Source organism: Haliaeetus albicilla, chromosome 5, assembly GCF_947461875.1.
Source record: "Haliaeetus albicilla chromosome 5, bHalAlb1.1, whole genome shotgun sequence".
Classification (NCBI taxonomy): domain Eukaryota; kingdom Metazoa; phylum Chordata; class Aves; order Accipitriformes; family Accipitridae; genus Haliaeetus; species Haliaeetus albicilla.
Genome location: NC_091487.1, coordinates 37,404,708 through 37,428,694, shown reverse-complemented (window position 1 = coordinate 37,428,694; position 23,987 = coordinate 37,404,708). Strand labels below are relative to the sequence as shown.

The 23,987-nt window shown below is 39.5% G+C and overlaps 1 protein-coding gene across 4 annotated transcripts in view; it reads right to left on the bottom strand.

Annotated features, from left to right (window-relative positions):
* Positions 1-23,552, bottom strand: part of PALS1 (protein associated with LIN7 1, MAGUK p55 family member) — a 60,154-nt gene extending 36,602 nt beyond the window's left edge. The window contains exons 1-3 of one of the 4 annotated variants that reach the window (XM_069784167.1): positions 23,397-23,544; positions 4,970-5,037; positions 973-1,059 (exon numbers count right to left, since the gene is read on the bottom strand). The gene's annotated coding sequence lies outside the window, so the exon portion shown is untranslated. Of the gene's footprint in view, positions 1-972; positions 1,060-4,969; positions 5,038-23,352; positions 23,370-23,396 lie in introns of those variants that run through there. The other 3 variants (XM_069784166.1, XM_069784168.1, XM_069784165.1) reach the window with 3 other exon arrangements.
* Positions 23,553-23,987: the final 435 nt, after the last annotated feature.

Below are 23,987 nucleotides of genomic sequence, written 5' to 3'. Positions count from 1 at the left end.
GACGCAGAGACCGTTACTCGGGCGCAGCGGCAGGAGACAAGGCCCCTCTCCGCCAGGGGCAGCCGCTGGGTAAAACCTCGCCGCGGCCGCAGCAGCGGCCCCCACGAAACCTCTGAGGTGCAGCGCTTCGACTCTGCTGCTAAACACGCAGCCTCCACGGCTCAGGTGAGTGAAAGCCGTTGAAGAGATACGTAGCACACGCCACAGCATGCATTTCGGCTCCTTGAGGTCTAAAGAAATCAGTGCCCCTTCGAATAAGCACGACCTAAGCTTTAAGAAATGGAAGAGGCCGATTTTTATAAAAGAAGTAACACAGCAGTCACGTGAAGAGGAAGGAACGCTTAAATCTCATTTAAATTCTTACCAATCTCTCTGTGGAAAAACACATGTTGCGTGCTCTATTAGCAGCAATCTTCCTTGATTAGTACCTCAATACCGAGCCCCTTTCATCAGTTAAAAGTGATAGCACAGGTCAAAGAGAACCGCTGCGCAAGAACAAATCTGACTTTCCACTGCAGTATAAATGCTTTTTCCTCAGTTACACAAATAATTAAAACGCTTCCAAAGTTGACTGAGATTAAAAACAATTGTTGAACACACTAAGGATAAACATCTTTCTCACATTTCTTACCATTCCCTTTGTTTTAAATATACGCTACCACTTAAACATCAGCACCGTTTAATTTCTACTTTTTAGACCAAATGAAAAATAGACATGAGGGGGAATAAAGTCTCAGCTGGGGTGACTACAGATGTACTGGAGAGAGGGAATGACAACAGAAACAAATCAGAGTAGGCTTCAAGAAGCTTATTGCTAAAAATCACATCTAGATAGAAAAACTTAAGACTTTTGCCAAGGTCATTTAAGCATATTTTTAAATTCAGTAATATAGTATTTAACTTCTGTTTATATTTTGCCACCTGTATCATCAATAAAGCTCTGATACAGTTTAACATCCTTTGAACACTTACCAGCAACTCCTAGTGCTGACAAGACCTGAATTCTACTTTAGGTGAAGAGCACGGCAGAGGGCAGTCTCTACACCAGTTAATGAAAACCTGGAAAAAAAAGAAAACACGCTCAGTTTCAAAAAGTAGCTCACAGAAACGACCAACGCTATAGCTCATTAAATGGTCTGACACCCACACCACTCCAAACCAGCACATAGATTTACTACCCTGGCATCCCACTATGGCTTAGATTAATAGGCTACAACTATGCATACATTTGAATACCCAGCTCTAATCAAGCCTGCAGCACCAAACCCTGCTCAACAAGAAACATTTATTTTATACATAGATATGAATGGTTAACACAGATGTCTACAGGCTGCAATGAAAAGATGATAGAACAATGAAAGAAAAAAGTATGTAAATTTAGCAGATATTCCAAATGTTTAGAAACCTTCAAGCACAACAAATGAAGAGTAAAGAAATTCCTAGAATTCCAGGGGATGTTAACAGATCTCACAGGACAGCCAGAAGCATGATAAGGAGACAGTCATTTCTAGTCATTTCTTATCACCTATTCACAGACAGTTAAGACTTCAGATTTCATCATCTTAAAATTAAACATGCCTGTCCTTGTTTTAAACAGTGGACATATTCTCTGTGAAATTAAAAATACCACTGCTATTTTAGCTCCCTAATAAGATTGCCCCATCCCCTTCAGATTGTATTCTTTTTGGCTTGGGCTCTTGCACCCTGGTCTCATTTTAATCCCTGTATTTTTTAGCATGTTATTTTTAATGTCAATGCTTGCCACTGCCTCACTATGTAAAACATAGGATTAATAGTAAGTGTTCATCAATACCAATATGTAAATGCCGCTTTCACTTCAGAGAGATGATTGAACCAAAACTACACTAACTAATCCCAAATTAAATTGAAGATACAATGTTCCATAATTTCCCTCTCAACTGACATTTAAATTCATACAAAATGACATTAGTTTAGTCCTGCACAGCAAGCTGTTCTTAAGCCATATTTACAATATTCTGGGGAAAGAGAAATTAATTCCTTACTTACATTTTAATATTGCAATACCTGGTGAATCTGATAAACACATTTAGAAACATCATCTGAAGAAAAGGGAAAGACAGACATTCCTCGCAGGCTTTCATCCATAAATGCTGAAATGTTAGCTATCTAATTCAACAGCCTTCAAAGAGGCTAGATATAGGGACCAAGACTGTCTTTCAACTTTATATGATTGAGTTACAGGCTTTGCAAGTTCAAAAAGTAAAGTCTCACAACATTATGTAACAAAGATAGATGTGCTAGCCTCTTTTATGTGGCCTTCCTCCTTGGGTTCCCTTTTAAACTCTTTTTCGCAGTATTATCTGAATGGGTAACAGCAAAGCCATTTATTTTTTTTTTAATCATTGTCCTTAATGATTTATCCTGATTAGTTCCATCACTATATGACTCATAGGTCTGTGGGGGGTGAAGGGGATAAGGATCTTGTGACTTTTTTTTTCTGACCACAAAAATGAGTTGAGACTTCCGAAGATTAAAAATCTGAAACATAGAATATAAAACACAAAATTGTACAATAGATGATCTCTGCACTTCACAGAGCTCATGGTCACTTATGTGCCACAAACTCAAAATAACGACGTTTCATTTGAGCTCTTCTCTAGTTATTTGGGGGGGGGGAGCGGACCACAAGCTATTTTAGATACTCAGGTCTCTGATGTCACAAGTTTTTAATTCCTAAACTCATTTGAGATTGTGGTAGACTGCTCCACTGAGCAAATCGCTAAAAAACTGCTGCATCAATTTTAGAAGTTTCCTTCTGAAAGATTTTCACTTCATGGGCATAATTCCCTAAAGTTCTCTCTTTCTAATTAATTAACATCACCTGCACTTGCTTTTTCTGAAAAACACTGTAAGCAAGGCATACCAGCCATGCAGTGTATGTCAGGTTTTTTTCTACGATATACATTTCAGTATTACTACTATGCTGAGATGTCCCGTTAGACAAAGACAACAGACGCCCTTGCTACTATAAAAGAAAGATCCTCAACCAGGATAAATGCAATGAATAGCTACGGCGAATATATCCCCAAAGAAATATTTGATGACAGTTGCAGTTTGCAGAAAAGGATTATGCTCAAGTGAATTCATGTACGTGAAATCTGCTGGAGTGTTTCTCAGTCCAGAGAAGTTGAAGACAAGTAGCAAAGTCAGAACTCAGAATTCTGCAGACTGAAACAACTGTTCAGAATTTGTAAAATGTTGTACTTTCTTTATACTGTGTCAGTCACGCTACTTAATATCTGCAGAACATTTCAGAAATTTCTTCAGGGAAATCACATAATTCACACATTTGTGCACAGCTAGCTCTCCAACTGCTAGCACAGAACAAAGCTGACTAGGCTTTCAAGTGTGCCCTACTTTTGGATCCTTCCAAACAGAGATCCCATAGTTCTTGAATTTATGACAAGAACCAGAAAAAGAGACTGACTGTCAGTGTGATTCCTTGGACTGTTAAGCTGGGCTAGTTTGCTGCTCCCAAAGACTGCAGTCTCATAACAGTTTCTCTTGACTGTTCCCTTACCCTCACCACTTTTGGGTTGTACCGCCAATACCTTTTCTGATAGCTTTGAAGCTTGTCAAAACTCTGAGTCACCTTAATTCAACAAGACTGTAGAATGTTACAAAATATTTTTGTTTGGTTTTGGTCAACGTGGCATGCTAAAACAGCTCACAATAATCTGAAAGGTGACAGGACTGGGACAAGGGGCAGGAGCAAGTGGTTGAGACCAGGGAGGTAAAGAGGTGAGAACAGAGACAACCAGAAACTGCCCTTGCCAGCAGCAGAGAGCCAAGTCCAATGGAACCTCATCTCATGGAACCATATTCTATGAATTCATCCACTTCCCCTGGAAAAAGGGGGGGGGGGGGGGGGGGGCAGGAATCTCATCAACACCTACTGATTTGAAAGAAGTTTTCAACCTAAAAACCCAAGCAAAACCCACCAAAAAACCCCACCACCACAAAAAAAGCAACCACACACCTACAACCACTTGCATCTCTTCCTGATGATGTAAACAGGACAGTTTAAGAACCTATTGGTTTCTCTTAAAAGGCATAACCTGAGACCCAGGTGTAAAGGACCACAAAATTTGCATTTATCTTTGAGGACTTCCTCCCAAACAAAAATGGTAAATTGAACACACATTTTGAGAGCATTATTAAAGGAGGTCCTACTGTAAAAGTCTGAACATCTCTGCACATTCGTTACTTGAAGATACTCAAAGTAGTATTCTCAACATATTATCTTTGTGTAAATAGTATAAACACACTAGATGAGAATCCACAACTCAAAAGCTTTTTTTTTTTTTACTGTGGACAGTAATAACAGATAAATCTTAATTTTCTGAGTGCTTGCAGCAGAAGGCATAAAATGGTACACCTACAGGTCAAACACTAATGGAAATAAAAATATTACTACCTCAGGCATACATATACCTATACAATGGAATTCACATATGGGTAACCACTTGGAAATGGATGAAAATTACAAATTACTCTTATTTCAAATCTTCCCAGTATTTATCACAGAGATGTGTTATACTTATGGGAACGATGCCAACCATGACTGAAGAACTCATGCTGATTCCTTGGTCATACTATAAGGCAAGACTGCTGAACAAATTTATACCATCTAGTAACTTAAAACACAGGTCACGAGGAAAACCTGTAGAAAAACACTTTATGTAAAGTATTACCAAGATTTCACTATAGGATGTGAAAATCAAATGCCTTGTAAATAACTTGCATTACTAGACTTACTAATAAAAATGCATGAGAAAGCTTCATGAAGGCTATAAAGACATAACATTAGAGACCTTCTGTACCTTATAAAAACAGTCTCTCTCTCCTATTAAATGTAAGTGGACTCTTGGGCCTAATGTTAGCAATCAGTTACTCAAATTGAGATAAAACCCTGAGAGGAACATACTTCTGCAAACTGGATTCAGGAACATAACCACTGTGGCTGCAGAGCTCTTTCACCATGCAACTCTTTTGCTAAATCAAATAAAGTACATTCAGTTTCTGAAACCCTGTTAAAGTAGATGTTCCTTTTATTAAGAAAAAGTTAGAAAATTGTGACAAATTCACAGAAATGTAAGATTCTCTTCTATGTGAAGAGAGGCAAATTTATTTTGTATGTAGTGATGCAATAATTCTGTCCAGAAAACCATGTCATCACTTGAGCTGTTGAACTAAGATATTAAACATCACTATCCAAGTTAAGGAAAACCACTGGTAAGCTAAGGGATCTAAGTCCTTCCAAGAACTCTCAAATCATGCTATGGAACAAAGATACAGCATCTAGAAAGGTGGAATTCAGCAGAAACTACTCTTTGCCTAAGATCATGGAGTGAATCTTCTAGTGCAATGAACCTCCAACACAGCATTTGAACTTGAGGAAGTATTTCTTCTCCATTCTTACACTAATAAAGCTGAAGATGACTCTTCAAACAGTAGTGATAAACTTTGTTTAAAAACAACCTTTTCCTTCTTTGGTAGCATCTTTAAAGCCTTCTTCCCTCCCTTAATTTGACAGTTGAAAACTGAATTTTTGCTTCTTATACAAAAAATTCTCAACCATCTTGAATATTCTGTGCCAGTGAAATGGATAAACAGTGAAAGGTATGTTAACATACACTGTACACTTGCTGGTATTAACATGTACACAATTACTCTTTCAAAAAACCCACCAACAACCCAACATAAATTTTACCCTGTCATTAGAACTTTCCAAAGTGTCTGACAACTAAAACTAGTTCCATAAACTCTTATTACCTACTACTACCCACTACAATAAAGAAAATTGTAACAGCAATAGAAAATGGAAATCACAATCCAGGAACAGCTGGTCAGTTTTCCTAGTTTCCTGTACAAGTTCAAAATTCACTAATTTGTCCCACCTTACCTTTCATGTGTATTTTTTACTGTTATAAAACCTGAAACAACTTTCTCAACAGAAAAGTAGAGAAGAGGTAAGATATTTGGACATAACTTCTACCTGATAAGACTGTGCGTAAAAATTAAGTTAAATCAAAATCTAATGGATGCAAGATAATGAAACTTCTCTACAACAAAGTTTTCTTCCTGCTGCTGATGTCAGATCTCAGCAATTCAGGTATTTTGTAATGGGAAACGGGAAGAGAGGAAGAACAACTTCAACTGATGAATGCAGGATATATTTGCATTTCACCACTCAGTGAAGTAAATTGTATAGGTATTATACAAAAGGGCACTGAACATTAAGTATACATTCAAAAAAGTTATTGAGCAATACTTAGAAGAATCAATCACACACCCAACCCCTTAAACAAATACCTAAAGATTAAGTTTGTACAAGTTCTACATACCAGTGATGCAAACATATTTATATACATTACACCAACATAGCTGATAAATCTCTTTAAAGAAAACATCACAACATTTTATTGTCCCAATATTTAGAACTCAGTCATCGGGTACTTTTGAATCAGAAACCAAGAACTCAGTGTCCCAAAATAATCCCAATGACAAACTTCAAACAGCGCCATTTATAGCCACTTCAGGTACCAGCGTCTTCACTATTCATTTAGGTTCATTCCAAAAGAACCACAGTATTGACTCATTTGGAACAAACTTATTAGAAGTTTGAGCTTCACAAGAACATACTGATGCCATCCAACTGAAGATAAACTGCTATTAAATTCAAAACCCTAGAGCCAAATTTCCCATAATTAAGCTTATCTAAGAATGTAAGCTGCATATTTGGCAGTTTTACTTTGGGTTAAAGAGTAAAGCCTTCAGTAAATTAGCCTTTAACAGGTTTTACTATACTAATCCTTTGAATAAAAACAACTGTAACACTCTGGGCATAAGGTACTTCTTTCTTAAATTCACATTTACTTAACTAAAATACAAACTTTTGAGTGGAAGTATTACTTTGTAAATCATTCAGCAAAATGATGATCCCGGATGCTGCCCTCTCATGCAGAGACCACATAGACAGGTGTTTTCCTCTAGAGGTGGAGACAAGTAAGTAAGCTAACACCAGTCTTACATACAAGATTCCACTGGTAATGCTCTATGACACCAAAGCATTCTGGAAAACAGTATTACAATTATGAAGTTATCCCAAGTAAAATTGATTACTAAAATGTGCCAGAAATACTGGCATTCACCATCAACGATGCAGTCAGGACAGCTTGAAATATTCTCGGTGCTTATGCCCCCAAACTGATAGCCTTGCCCTGTTGCAAAACCAGGTGTCAAGACTTCAATTGCTGCTCCACAAACCACCACCAGAAGTTGTGTACAGTATGAATGCTAGCAAGGATGGATCTTGTTTTTCCCTAAGAAAAGCCAGAGAAAGGAATGAAAATGCAGGGCAGAAAAAAGGGGAGAGTCTACAACTAAGAGATATGGAGAGAAGCTCGTAACTGGAGAAAACAGAGTAATTTTTCATTCAAGCAATAATCAAAAGAATAGCAAAGTTAAATTACTCTAAATTCCCTGCTTGTATAAAAAGCAGAATCCAGTGTCAAAGGGCAAGGATAAGATGACAGAACAGACAGCAAGAGCACTAACTGGATATGGGGCTCAGTGCCAACATCAGCATTTCTATACACTGCTCAGGAAGCTGCCACTGTCTTTACATGAAAATTTTCAGATCAAAGAGGTCAGCCAAATAGTAACAGTAAAGAGTGAAAGCTGTGGTCCACTAGAAGACAAATTCTGTTTTCTCTGTAAGACAGAGGGATGGAAAGAAACAGTATTTTCTCTGATTCATGTGTAAGAAATGTCACAAAAATTAAACTGAAAAGGTTATGTGTGTAGAAATTATAACAATCTAGTCTGGCACATCTACCTTGTAAGCAACGGGAAAAAGCAGCAAATTTTGCAGACAAAACTCCAAATATCACTGTGAAGCACCAGAGCCGTAACAACAGCACAACACTCTTACATCTTCACTGCAGCCACCCTAAGAAACAGGCAGGTGTAGAGATGGGGTTTCCGTTGAGAAACTTCATCCAGACCCTAACCATGCACATCTCTAGTGTCTGACAGGCAGCAAGAACTCTAGTTGCTGTATGTCTGTGCTGCATCACTGCAAAGCTGGAAAATACTTGGTCCTTCTCTTGCCTAGCAATTCGAGGAGACTTGACCAGCTGAAACAGAAAACTAGTTTTCCTAAACATACTTTTTCAAGATTTCACAGCAGCAAATTCTCACAATGCACTGGAGCAGCACAGCTGAAAAACTTCAGGATGCAATACAGACCACCCATATCTCAACATGCACATACATCTATGTCTCTCAACCATCTCGAGTTACAGCCTGTGCTTCTTCCTACCAGGTTTCCCACTTGAGCTTAGGATATGATTCTGCAAGACTGAGACATCCTTCACCTTATTCCAACCCCTTTCCTCAATTATTTTGCACTGGCTTTGGCATCACTAGAGCTCTCCATGAGCCAGCTTAGTGGAATAAAATGGCAGAAAACAAACCCAGGAGAAAGATACCTCCCATTCTCGGTAGCAAAAAGCTCTAATGTGAGATCATCTGCACATAAACAGTGGTCTCTTTTCATCACCAAAACAACTGCAATTTTTGATGAGTTAGATTTTTAAAAGCTAAATTGTTACCAACTCTTACTGGGTATAGAAGAGCCAGTTTATACCTAAAAAAAAATATCAAATAAAATGTGCACAAGAAAATTCCATGTGCTCCTGTGTTTAAGTGAAAGAACAAATAAAATCCAAAACCACTCTGGAACAGTGTTGCGTGATCAGCAACCAATGATTCAGGAACAGGGAAGTACCCAAAAGTAACAGAGAGAAAATAAAAGACATGCTTATCCTGCATGTCAGATAAAAATCAAGATGGCAGCAAATGCTATCTGCTTTCTCAATTTCAGAACATTACAAACATGGATTTAGGACCAGGATTAGGATTTTTGGGTCCCATTTACAAATGGGAGCTTCTGGACTCTGTCAAAAATAAGAATTACAGAATCAATTAGAATGCAATCCAATAATATCACCAAATGCAAATAAGACTACTATTTAAGCAGTATTTTCTTGATGTCCACCTGAACTGTTGCAGACTATTTTAAATTATTTGCTGTCAGTGGCATTTTTGCAAATGTATTAGGTCACATTAAATACGTGATCTTTTCTTCTAAAAATGAAACTAGATTAATCTCTGTTAAGATAAATCAATCAACATAATTTATAGATGTTAGGGAGCTTCAGCTTTCTCTTATGCAAAAGAAAACAATGCACACCTTCACTCAGAATAGGTTTTGCTCATTTTCTCAAAAGAACCACCAGGATCTAAAGATCAGTAGCATAAGTTATGGAGACACAAGGTTTACACATGAAACAGAAAATACACAAAAGGATGGACAGATAAGGAACAGCCTACAGAATTTAAATCATGCATTTTTAATTAAAAGAACAGGCTATTGAACAAAAGAGCAAAAACCTGGTTTGCTTACAAAACCAAACAGCTTACAGAAGTCATTACTTTAAGATTTTATTAAGGACAGTGCACAACAGGATCCAAATAGCTACGTAAACTGAAAAAGACATCCACATACAAGGATATAATTTTAGTCACGCCATAACACAGCTATAGCAGCTAAATAGTATTGTTAGGGCAATGCTGCTGGCTCCCTCCATTCCCCAGCTCAAGGGGGAGAGTGTCAGGACCTCTGATTGTCTCTTTTTTTTTTCCAACCAGTAATTTTTTTTCACCACAGGACTGAGTGAGTATAATCAAGAGGCCTGACACGACCACAGGTCAATTAAAAACAGTTTTCTAGCACAATTTTCAAAGTACCTCTCAGTGTAATGGCTGAAACAAAATACATTTTAAATCTGCAATAAAAATATCTTAGTCAACATTGCCAGTAAGCAGTAAGAGACTGGGAAACTTTGCATAATGGCAAAGCCCACAGATACAAGTTTAGAAGATAAGACAGAGACACAAAAAAAAAAAAAAAAAAAATCAAGTGACACAGTGAAGTCCTGTCATGGTTTAACCCCTGACAGCAACTAAGCACCATGTAGCTGCTTGCTCACTTCCCCCCCACCCAGTGGGATGGGGGAGAGAATCAAGGAAAAGAAAAAGTAAAACTTGTGGGTTGACATAAAGACAGAAAGGAATAAAATAATAATAATGATAATAAAAAAATAACAATAATAAAAGAATTGGAATGTACAAAACAAGTGATGCACAATCCAATTGCTCACCACTCACTGAACAATGCCCAGTTAGTTCCTGAGCAGCGATCCGCCACCCCCAGTCAACTCCCCCCAGTTTACATACTGGGCATGATGTCACACAGTATGGAACACCCCTTTGGCCAGTTTGGGTCAGCTGTCCTGGCTGTGTCCCCTCCAGCCTTCTTGCTGGCTGGGCATGAGAAGCTGAAAAATCCTTGACTTAGGCTAAACACTACTTAGCAACAACTGAAAACATCAGTGTGTTATCACCATTATTCTTCTACTAAATCCAACCCATAATACTATATCAGCCTCTAGAAAGAAAATTAACTCTATCCCAGCTGAAACCAGGACAAGTCCCTGGGTCCAGCACAGCTGGCAGTAGCCTGAAATTAATAAACCATGCTGAATTTAATTTCTGTCTGTGCTATGCTAACCAGGCTCTCCAAGTTCTTGATGAGTTATTAGCTCAGACACCTGCATTTTAATCACAAGTAAAGAGAAGAGTAGGCTCTCAGACAACAGATTGCTCCCTCCCTGACACTCCAGCACATTCCGCAGTATGGCTCTGCAGGGTCCTGGCCAGGTGGTAGACTACTGACTAGGCACCAACCTTAAATTCTTTTAGTCACTGGTACATCCAACTGCTGTTCCAATTATGAAGCCATTTAATACAGTCTTTCAGGCAAAGCTGTGTAGACTTAAAATACTATTAATACAGAATTTTAACTGAGAATTAAAATGTCACATTCTAGGCCAGTAAAATCAGTTTTGGAAATACTTTAATTCTGTCATAATAAGAAAGTTCAAAAAGTAACAGTAGATGCTGCAGTTCTGTATTTTCCATTTGTCATATGTAGAAAAGCAAGTCTTCGTGGCTTTGAGCTCCTCTAAGATCAAGACAGGGTAGCAGAGATTTGAAGCAGTATTAGCTCTCTAAAAAGTCCAACAGGTTAGCCCAACTTCTAACCCAACAGGTACACTATGAACAGCACTGGTACTTTACTTGAAAGCAGCTCCTCTGACGATTGTACTAATGCCTCACAGAGACAGGTTTTTCATTAGCAGCTCCACACATGACTTTCTTTTCCACCACCCCTCTGGGCACTCGTTACATGCACTCTGTCTGATGCTAGGAAAAAAACAAGGTTCCAAGATTATGTTTTCTAATTTTGCAGAGTGAGAACATAGGTTCTTGCCCCAAGGAATCATTTAATACTGAGATTTTTTTCAGTAGGGGAGGAAAAAAAAAAAACCCAACAAAAAAAACCCCCAGAGACTATTCCTGAACAAGCCAGGAACACTACAGTGACTACCATTTTGTTTGGAACCTGAGCATATAAAACAAGTCACTTTTCCAAATAATGTCAGAAAAATACTGACCTCCTGAACAAGAGCTGCAACACTGTTCACATGCCAATTACTCACTCAAAGCAATCAAATGGCAATTCTGGTCACTGGGTTTAATCTTTAGTGCCAAATCAACCAACTGTATTAGTGAGGCAATTCAAAGCAGGTGTATCTGATTTTCTGTTAGTCTTGACAGAGTTTCTAAAGTTTATCATGACTTTTTACCATCAGCTACCTGGGAAACAAACAAATTTTGGGATGTAGATTATCTATTGTCCATAATTTCTGTTTTGTCACTTCATTCAAACTGAATTATTACAACGCAATTTAGGGCAGGTTATACCTTAAATCCATTTGAAAATTTGAAAACAGTCAGTGCAGCAGCCATTAGTTATTGTCAGGGGAAACAACAGACTGATCACCCAGGAGCCCCAATACTTACAATAACACATTCAATTTTCCAAGTCAAATCTACAATCTTTGCTTCAAAGCTGCAGAAATTTACAACTTTTGAAATCAAAGCAACCACTTAATCTTTCTGACATATCTGTTTACTAGAGACACTCTTAAATAAACCAGTTTTATCCCACTCAATTTAAAGAAAGCATTTGAGAGGAGCTGTAGTTCTCCGGACCCCAGAGACTGCAAATCATCTCAGCGATGCGGGCAGAGAATTTTGTTCCAGCACTACCAAGGCTACAATGCCTGCAATAACAAAATTTATTTTTGCAAAGTAGAAATAATAGAGCAAAACTAGGAAGGTTTAGGTATCCCAGAGATGGTCAGACTTCATCCACGACTTCCAGGACTTTGGGAACTTGAACCAAAAGCTTCACATGCCCTTTTCCAACTGACCAATCGGTTGGAAGATACTTATCTATCTGGGATGTATTTTCAACCTGATGCCAGCTGACATTTTACATTAGAAAACTATTTACTCAAGATTTATCTAGAGAAAAACATCCAACAGAATCAGCATGCATAACCCTTCTCTTTTTGATGAATTCTACTTTTATGAAAAGAGATATAACTATTTCCAGATATTTAGTCAACATTCACAGATGTAAAATATGCTGAGTTCCAGAAAAAAGTCACCTAACAAATTAAGTATTGAAATCAGAATCTATTATTTGAGGTCAACGAGATTTATGAATATCTTCGTGCTCCACTAACTCAAGTCATTCTAAGTATGCACCTATATTCTTTCAAGACCAGTTCTGGAATTCTCAATACAAACAAGGGGTATTTATTAGAGAACTTTAAGTTTTAACAAGCTAAACCCATGAACATACTTCTAAAGCTTTCTTATTCCTCTAAACTTTAGGCAGCCATTCAAATAGCTTCCATGCACAATATTTCAGTCTTACTTTGAGTAACAGGTCTTTACATTTTTTACCAATGTCTCTATTTTGCTTTTCGTTCTGCACACCCTGTGGTTGTATATATTAAACTAATGCAGTGCATTTCTGGATGGTTCTATACTGCAAGTCTGGAAACTAAAGCCAGAGCAAATTTTACCTGCTACACACAAGTTTTCAGAAATATACCTATAAGAATATATTAATGCAATGATATATGAATCCTTGAGACCTGCAATGGTGTCATGGTCAGCAATAATATGCTTGATTGTTTATGGGTTTGTCAAAGTACAAGTCAGAAGTTAGACATGGAACTTGTTGCGAAGAGATCATAAAATAAGGCAAATCATTATTTCTCCTTGGGTTATTTTTTTCAAATAAAGAAGAAAATAAGACTGCATAAGAGGCTGGGCTGAAAGGACAGCAAGCTTAAATTAAAGATGTTGATAGACAAGCTCTAGCAAATCTTGTTGTAGCAGATTAAGTTACTATCCTCAGCTGTAGACTCTGCTCCCATCAGAAGTCACTGATCCCAAAATCAGAGTTGGCAGAAGGGAACATCTGCTGACACCTCAGCCACTTCAGTACTAAGACTAGCATCTTAGTTTGGGTCAGATATTACACTATGAACTGTAATGACCGAGGAACAAGCACTTCTGCTAATTCTGCAAATGATGAACCAGAGCAGAGGAGCTCAGCAGGGAAAGGTAAAAAACTGACATCACCCAATCTGGCAAGATTTCCAGAGCTATAGTTGCAATCTAAATTTCTTCTAAAGTAGCCAGAATCAGATGTGCCACTTGTCACAGATCCAAGAATAAAAAACACACTTTCGCCAAGAAGTGTCAGAAGCGCAATGTGAACAATTAGTAATGAAGTTTAACAGGCACTGATTAGTCAAGTTATGTACCTTAAAGGCTGAATACTCAATTTCTAAGTAGCTTTAAGAAATCAAGAACTGAAGTTTTGCATGGAATTTTAATTATCACATGAAGTCCCAGCTACAGAAGTTATAAGGAGCACTAACACACATAATACCAAAAGAACAGCGTTAAATATCTTTCTAAGATTTGACAAGAGTGTGCACTTAAGAGGGAACACAAACTAGCCTACACTTACTACCCAGCCACTTACGTATGCAGCTGCATTCATTAAATATTTGTATAGAAAAGACTTTAACAATATTGACAGAAGGAGAAACTGTATAAAGTTCTCACCAATAGAAGTCAGAAGTCACTGGCTTAGGGGATGAAGTATATATAAATTCAAGTTTGCAACCCAAGTTGTTAAATTTAAAAAAAATCATATATGCAAATATTTAATACGTTACTACTACAGAAGTAGTATTTCAGATTTTATACAACCTATTAAGTAAAATTCTTGAAATCTGTACTGTGCAGTTATCACCCTAGTACTTTTTATTAGGAGTAAACACATACAACACTTTAACTTCATATAAGGTTTATAAATTAAGAGCCACCACTTGATCAGCCATGGAAATGCTCAAGGCTTCAAAAAGAGCTTGTACATAATTAGCAGGCCTAACTGTTCACTTCTGCAGATTGTCCCCTCTGAGGTTTTTAGCTTATAAGATTCCTTTGCTTTTCCAAACAAGTACATCCTACAAATTCTGAGTTCAGCATCATGCAGATGCATTTATAAGAGGACCCTACCCAGCTTTGCACATTGTCCACTGATCAAAACTGAGCCATCAACACAGAATCCCAAATGAGACCAAACATGACATTTTTGTAGGAAGGAGTTCACAGTTATTATACTATTATATTGTTTACATTATTTTGTTAATCCCTTGCTGAGATTTTCCAGCTCTTCAGTTCCATCTTTTTAAAAAAGAAAACAACCAACCTCAAAAAACCCAGCTTTTTACACGCTTGTAGGTCAGCGCATCACAGTATCTGGTTGAGATAATCTACCACATTTTTACAGAACAAGTTTCAGTAAGGTGTAAAAAAACATGGTTTCTGGCTGTTTAGGATAATAGCAGAGAAATGGCCTAATGAGTCAGACCAATGGTCCATCAAGCCCAGAACTCTCCATCTGACAGTGGCAACCAAACATGCTGTTTAGGGATAACTTGTGCATCCAGAAGTCAAGCTGTTGAAGGACATCAGATGGTACATCCCTGACTATTCAATTATGAACCATTAAATGTATCTGTCAATGGATCTGTTGTCTGGGAATCTGTATAACCCCTTTTTTGAACATGCTGGTATTAGAACATGCCTCCACAAACTCCTATGGCAATAAATGCCAGTAATTCACCAGCCAGCATGTAAAAGTACCAGCTTCTTTTATCTGGTTCAAACCTACCATTCTAATCAACTACATCCTGCACTTTTAAGATCCACAGCCTCCATGGCTTTTTTTTTCCCCTATAATCTCCATCACGTCCCCTTCCAACTGAAGGGTTCCAAGTCTTTCTAGTGTCTTCTTGTAAGGCTCCATCCCTTGATTGTTTTTGTTGCCCTTTTCTTTTTTTTTTTAGTTCTCCTGTGTACTTCCTTTAAATGCAGAGACCTGAACTGTACACAAGAATGAAGACAGCAGGGTTTTGCATAGCTCCAATATGATGCATTCTGTCATCTTAATGCCTTTCCTGATACATTTAGCATTTTGTTCACTTTCCAGCTGTCACTCACACTACATAAAGCACAGCAAACAGACACTATGCTTAAAGATAACTTTCTTGACAGTTCTACAGAAACCAGGAGTCTGGTCTAATTTTATTACACTTTACAGACATCTAATCATCCCACCACACACTTGATAAAAATTATTTCGTGAGCTCCTGGCACTGAACTACTCTTGCTTTGCACAGTACTAGATAATAGTTGTCATTATGTCCCATAAAAAGCAATATTCCTGCTTAACTTCACCCTTTCTACAGAAAAATTTCCCACTGAAATGGAAGGGGTAACTTTGAATATATCAAAGCTATGAGAGGTAAGAGAACACAAGCACCAGAAGATCTAAAGGAGAACCAGGACAGTATTGCAAAATTAAAGAAATGCTATGTATAGGTACTGTTTTACAAGCCAATCCAACCTTAAGACACAAGGCAATAATATGATGGGAAAAAGAAAGCAAAAGGTCTTAAGACTTAACAGTATAGGAATGGTGTGACCCAACACACAGAACCTTTGTTTCCTTCCCAGTATTGTCCATCTTCCCTATTTAGAGGGAGGAGACTGAGAAAGACTCATGTTTGAAGGTCTGCAGAAGGAAAGAATGCAAGAAAACGAGCAACAGAAAAGTTGCCAAAAAAAGCAGCAGCAAAAACGTAGTAAGTCCACACTAAACCAGGAAAGATCTAAGGAAAAACAATATATCATGACTATTTAAAATTGATCATATGACTAATTCCTAATAGCAACAAGCTTACTAGTCTAAACAAGACATTGATATCAAAAAAGAAATAGTTTAACCAAAAATTTCTTCATAAGCAATAAGCCAAAATAACGCTTAACTGCTGCTTCAAAACATCACATAATTAGATGCAGCATTCTCTTTTTAGTCAAGAAGAAATAACTCTTCATTGCACTTCATTTTGACCTCTCCTTAATTGAAAATTGGCAAAAGCTTAAAGAAAGTAAAATATGTCAAAATAACCAGTCTTGAATAGCTTTTCACCTGTTCTGTTAGATGAAAACCATCCTAAGGATTTTTTTCTTCCAGGAGTAAGGACAAGTGACATTTACTTTTTGGATTCTTAGCTTTCCTTGGGATACACTTTCAGTCCTTAATCTTTACATCTTGCTTGATGAGCCAATGAAGAAAGAAGAAATTTAAGTAGGCTAAAAGGTAGAAAATTGTCTACCTGACTGTAGAATCCTCAGACTGCCACTTTCTTCCTCGTTCCACTGAAGCCAAGTAACTTGCCTCTTCAGAGTTCTAGCTAGCCCTCATCATATCAGCTTGAAGCAACATGCTTTGTCATGAAGTGGTTGATGACAATAGTTGAAGTCTTGAGAGAAGACCACAACACACGCTAGATGAATATTCTATGAACAGGCAAGAATTAAATTGATAACTCAGTAGAAAAAGTCCACAAATCTAACAAGAACTTAGGCTCAAACAGATTTTTAGTGCTGTTCATGCTCTTAAAAAAAATGAAGATATGAAACAGACTATTCCACTGGTCAAAACCAAAACCAATACTGCTGGGCTCATAAGTCATTTCGTCAGTCAGCGCGACAAGACAATGCCGAGCTGATCAGCTTTTACCTCACTTTAAGACACTGTGCTAATTCCTCCCTGTAAGTAATTAGGTTACTAATTTAGAACACATCTTGATTACTGGAAGAAAATGAAATAGTAAGAGCTTGCATTATGTTGGTTTTAATTATCTTACAACAATCACCACCTTTAAATACGTCTATCCAGTTCCATTTCAACTCACTTTCCTTCCGTCCTGCGTTTGAGAACTTCTAATACCATTCAAACAAAATGTAAATGCCACTGCACAGTGGCACTAAGCAATTCCATCACCGCTTGATCCTACAGGAACTGATTCTGCAGAAAGCACGTGATGTCCACTAATGCTACATTCTCCCACCAACACAGGACTAAGTTTGTCTGCTGACATCATATGCCCTTTCAGACATCGGGAAGAAGAGATTTGCTCTCTGAAAACAAGGATATACATACATAAGAAGTACAATCAATTTAATATAAACCAATACAATTTAAACCCTCGTCTGTTTGAAATCTCAGTGCATAACCTGAAAGCATGAGCTTTGCCTTCAGAGATGAGAGAACATTTAGAAAATAGGACATACCAGAGGAATTAGCAACACATTCTCTTAGCCAGTACAAGACATGCAGTTAATTTCTATGGCACACAATGCAGTTATCTGTAACACAGTTTTTCTACAAAAGCAACTTTAATTTTCTTAGCCAAGGTACACTGCATTAATCCACGATTAATCTATCTCAAGTTTCATTAACAGTAGCTGACAAGTCAGTGGCAATTTGATAAAACAAGACAAACAACGGCAACCACAAGTTTTCAACCACGACACTGCAGGAACACTGCATGATCCGATATTAAGGTCAAGTCTTAGCTTTATGCACAGAGGTATCACATTCTAAAGAAAAAGCTGTCACGGTATCTGCTGTGCTGAAGAATGTAACTCAGTACTACAACCACCATGCAGAAAAACATGCTTCCTTCCCTACAATTCACCTCTGCCATACTGAAGAACAGCTTCTAAATAAGTGATTAATAGAGAAGCATTACTGAAGCATACTACCTTTATTGACCTTAACTGTGAAGATCATCCCAGTTAAATGAACACTTGGGTTTACATTTGAATATTCAGATGAGAGCTGCCTCTGCTGATCTCTCTGCCACCCAAACTAAGATCAAGATTTGGCTGCAGGGAAACAGACAGGTGATGGGAAACATCAAAAGTGAAGTAATTTCTCTCAATAGTGCTTTTACCAAGACATCATACCAGTTATATTTAACTGCCTTCAGCCTTGAACAAGGTGAACTTTTTAAGCTTCATTACTCTTTTGTATACACCTCATTAAACGCAAGTCACTCCTATGCCATCACACTGCTAACAACAGGTCACACGTCTATCACTGGCAATCTTTATAATATACTGTTGAAATGAGAAGTGACTCTTTTAGGGACTAGTATACATTGTCCTCCTTTGATCTCACACATTTGTACTCAGAACTCCACTCAACACTACTGCTACCTAAACTAACACTTCTTTTCCAGCCTCTCCTTCCTGACTTCAAAAATATACACTTACCCTTGGAAACAGACTCAGAATGCATACAACCACCTCCCAGTGCCGCTGCCAGGTCAAAGAACAGCTGCTGAGGTTGCACTAGTACTTCCCGGTTATCAAAGGTTTTTAGTTTTGCTGAATTCAACTTTCTAGAGAGCTTGAAGATATCCCTGAAAAACTTCACACATGAAAATGAGACAATTCACACTGACTATGCATATAACAGTTGATGCATGTACAAAGGTATGTGCTTTAGATGCTAACATACTGACTATTGCCACACTTGAGTACTCCTAATACCTTTGTAAAGGACCGCTTAACTGTCCCATCACTTTTAATATATCCTTACCAGAAGTTGTCCCCGGTTCTAAACTACTTTTTCCCAAGTATGACCTTCCAACAGCTTCCCCAGAAGATGAATCCTGATGCAAGACCAGAATGAAACTTATGGTTTAGTTTCTATCTTATTTTTCTTAAGAACTGTCTTTTTCCAGCATTTGTATTATATGGCCTATTCTTTTGTTAGAACTTTGCAGGAGATGAGGAGTTTATTTTCTATGCTGATAAAGTATAGCGAATTCAGATACTAAAGTTTATGATTAACAACCATGAACTGCAGTGTCACGTGTATCAACTGTCAAGCCTTTTCTCTAATCCTAGGGAAGAAATTTAAAAAATTAAAGACTAGAGGTAAAATCAAGTATTAAAAATGTTAACATAAATCATATTAACTATTTCTTACTCATTATTTTTCTTTAGTATACAATTATGGCCAACCAGAACAGATACATGATGCAATAGGCAAATCACTTAAGGAAACACAAGGTACTGAAGTGATCTTTATATAAACAGATAATGATTATAGATATGTTGAAACAATTACATTTTTTAATGTAATTATTCAGCATCTTATAAGAAAGCAGAATTAGATCCACAAGAGAATCTAAATGCCATGCCACCTACTAGACTCCATAACCCACAGATAAGCGACCAAGCTTTGCTCTACAAGGAAAAGGGCACATTACAGGTGCTGTTCAAATATCTCATACTCAACATGAGTAGGAATTGGCCAAGTCAGCCAAGAATAAACATGAAGAGAAAGATCTGAGATTTAAGTCTCCAGAATTTCACACCATGCTAGGGGGAAAAAAAAAAAAAAAAAATCCCTTTCATCTGCTCTTTCAAAACTTTGCCTGTAACAAGGAGACCTGGGTTCATATCATCAGTTTGTACTTGATGCTTCTTGCCAGCCAGTCCCTGGGCTACACACACCGTTCGCTCCCTTCCCAAGTGAATACCACTCCGCAAGAATGAAAGTGGCTGGTGTCTGGAAGCACCTCACACACAAACACCCAGTGTCCTGGCAGTTAAGGCATTCCCTTTGGGAACTGACAGATGGGGGTTTCAAGTTCCCCCAGACAGTAGAAGGATTTGAACCCAAATCTCAACATACTGGGCAGGTACTCAAACCGTTTACCCACTTGTAAAGAAATGCAACATCACATCCTTTTTCTGCCAAAAAAAAGAAGTGTGCAAGATTAGGCCTTTCTGTGTTTCCTGCTTCACAGAATAAACGCATTCCTTGTACAATTGTGCATTACTAATGGTATCTGTTTGCTTTCTAATTTAACTGATGCAAGCTTTGATTATTACAGCATTTTCTTCTTCCCACACATCGATGTATTAGTATGCAATTAGACACCCTTGCAGTATAAAACAAGTCTTTACCAATAGACATACAAAGTTTATCACCTCCGGTTAAAAAAACTCCAAACAAACACCCAAACTTAGTTTAAAATAGCCTGATATATAAACTACTTAGTTATGATTTCCTTTTTTTGTTTAGAGTTCTGCTTCATACTTTTGTCTGAACTATACTTAAAACATTTTGTCATATAGCTATATTGGGAATGTAGGAAGGAGGATGTGTACATAAAATACTTCTTTTGCCAGAATAGTGGTATTGAAGAAAGCTCCAAAGTAGATAACTGTACTAGAAAAATCATTTTGCCAGCATATCTGATTTTAAACCACAGTATAAACTGTTTCTACTGAGTCTTCTATTGCAGACACAGCAGCATACCTTTTCAAATATAAAAATGCCTCTCTCTGCCCATTAATAAAAGGAAAACAATAGAGCAGTATTTAATTAATATTTACAGAAAGTCTTGAGGTTTTCTGATGAATGACCAAAGCAGTAATTAGTGTTCCAAACACCGTAATGTCAAGCCTTTCTGCAATATTACCTGTCAGGCTGAGAAAGTACTTCAGAAAAAAGGCCAGTTGCTAGAACATTTAAGAATTTTTAAACATGACATATGAATACAAATACAAATCCTGTTATCGAAGAAGTAGCAGAATGAAATTTTAGCTTTCAGCATTCTAAAAGCATAACACTGTAAAAGGAATGCACTTAATCAAAAGTGTAAGCCAGAACAAAAAAATCAGTAGCTGAAACAGGTAGTTACAGCTGTTAGCATCTGATGTTAAGATCCAGTCTTTGAGGAGACATCATAACAGAATTTGCATCTAAAAATGCCACAGTATTTTTAAAAGCCTGCAACTTCAAACTATAGCAAGAGATTTTAATTAAAAAGCAGCAAATGGAACTGTTATGAAAATATAATTATTTACTTGGGAAAATATATGGACGCATATGAACTTCAGACTACATTAAGTTTTCTGTGTCCATAACCCTTGGTATGAATGCTAACCTCTACATTGCATTTCTACTGCTTCTACATCACATATTGCTGTGGTAATGAAAGATACCTGACACCCCTCAATGGCCTGAGTAACTCCTGCAGGTTCTTAAGTCAGCTAAATCAGTCTAGTGAAGGAATATTTTGATTTACATTTCTAAGTAAGTTCAGATCTTTTGAAAGGAAATTTAATAAAAACTAAGTAAAACTACTATCACCTAATTCTATATAGCAAAAGTCGCCATCCACTGTCATTCCATACATTACAAAGCAACATGACACACATTGGAAGGATATAAAATCTGAAAGAACTACTTTGAAAAGAGTTATGTGATCATGTATTAACATTTAACTCTGTATTACTTTATTAACAGTAATATTAATTAAATTTAACATTCTAGTACACTGGTTCACAAGTGCTGCAATATAAATATTTGATGCCTTGTTAAACCATGTACAATACTAACCATCAGCTAAGCTTTTAACATGCAAAATACTGAATTTTTTTTTGATCACATCACATTGGAAAATAATTCATATGTGTATAAACCAGCCAGACTCTAAACTGTTGGACATTTAGATTTGTAATAACAAATCTAAGATGATTATAAGAAAAAAAGATACACTGTGTGTGAAAATTCAGAGGACAGGTTAAAACCAAAAGCTTGCAGGCTCAGATGCCTAATTAAAGACAACACAAAGATATCTTATTTTTGACAAATTCAGGAAAAACACCTCAATCCTCCAAAAAGAGGGGTCCCTTTAAGGCACGGGCAACTGTGCCTTGAAGCAGCAGACACTGAGAAAAAGACCACCACCAGTCACTTCTTCGAAGTCTGATCGCAGTCACTGATATATCATCACTTACCTAGAACACAAGTATTTCGTTCTAGTAAGTGAACTATGGAGCTAGTTCATGCCCAGATAATTCCATTACAGAGGCTTTAAGAATTACCTTTTAAAAGAAAAAACCCTCGCAGCAGTAGTTGGTATTTTAATATTCCTCATTAACTTCTTTTTCAGGGATCTGTCCCACGTGAGACATCCAAGAATATCATTATTTTAGACAGATTTTTTTTTTTTAACATAGACGTTTTCCAGAAAGATCAAATACAAGTTACTTTAATTATCTCGTGCAGCCTGTCTCACCAAGCTCAAAGTCACCGTGTTGTCGCTCGCCTGCAGAGACTCGACCACAACACCGCCCGGTCGCTCCGTTAGGAAAGCGCCAAACATGACCAGCACAGCCCTTCCCAGAACGAAGTCGTTCCACGGCAGCGTGCGCGTTACCTACTGCTGGCTACAAAACACGCTGGAAGCCGCTCAGACCCAACCTACTTTAACCTAGCCCCGCAAAGCCCCATAAATCAACACGAAGCGGTCTCTTCAGAAGCACCATTTCCGAACAGAGACCTGCCAGGAGCTGAGAAGCGCAGAGGGGGGAAGCCTCAAGTTCCTCCCCTCATTAAAACACAAACACCCACCCCCCCACAAGCACGCAGAGAAAGAGCACGGCCACGGACGGGAGCCCTCTTCTTACAACTCCTGGGCCTAAGCTCGCCGCGCCTGCCCGGCAGGCAGCCCCGCGGGAGGGGCTCTGGAGAGGCCGGCCGGCCCGCCGCCCCCCGCCCCCCCCCGCTCCCGGCACCGGCGCCGGCTCCGGGCGCCCCGCGGCGCAGGCACCTGTAGCCGCAGCGGCCAGGGCCGCCCGGGCCGTCGCCCGGCGGGGCGCGGGGACCGACGCGGTCCCCCGAGAGCCGCCGCCGAGCCTGGCTCGGCTCCGCCGCCCCGTCTGGCGCCGGCCCGGCCCGGCCCGGCCGGACACCCCCCCCCGCCGCCGCCGCCGCCGCCGCCGCCCCAGGCCTGCGCGGGCGCCCTAGTCCGCGGGAGAGGCTCCCCGGTGAGCCGAGGCTGGCGGCTCCGCGGCGGTGACCTGTTGCTCGCACCGCCGGGCGCGGGAACGGGGACCGCGCTCACCGTCCTTCCCTCGCCGCCGCTGACACGCTCCGGCCCGGCCGCCGGCTGGAAGTCAGGGTCGCCCGCGCCCCAGCGGCGTCCCCCCGCCGCGCCCGCGGAGCCAGCCGGCCACAGCCCCCGCAGAGCTGCGCAGCCGCCGCCAAGCTCGGCCCGGCCCCGCCCCCTCGCCCGCTCCCAGCGCCGGCCGCCAGGCCCGGCCCCGCCCCGCCCCGCCCCGCCTCGCCCGGCCGAGCCGCGCATGCGCGGGGCCCCGCCGCCGGGGTCGCGCCGGCCCCCCGCCCGACTGGACGGGGGGGCGGGGCGGGGCGAGCTGAGCCGCGCGCCCTCTGCCGGCCGGGGGGGGCGGGGCTGCCCCCCAACGGCCGCGGTGGCGGTCGCGGGTGGCGGGCTGGGGTTTACCTCAGGTCTCGTTGAGAGGCTGGGGAGAACACGGAAGGCATGGCACTGCTGATCCGCCTCCATCCTCCCGCGGTCTTGTCCCGTCTCTCTACCACAGCTCTCTCTGCGCCCCGGAGAGGCACCACCGCGGGAGCCCCTGTGCCCGGAACGGATCCGGCTTGCCTGCTTGGGCTGCGGCCTGCTCCGTCCGCC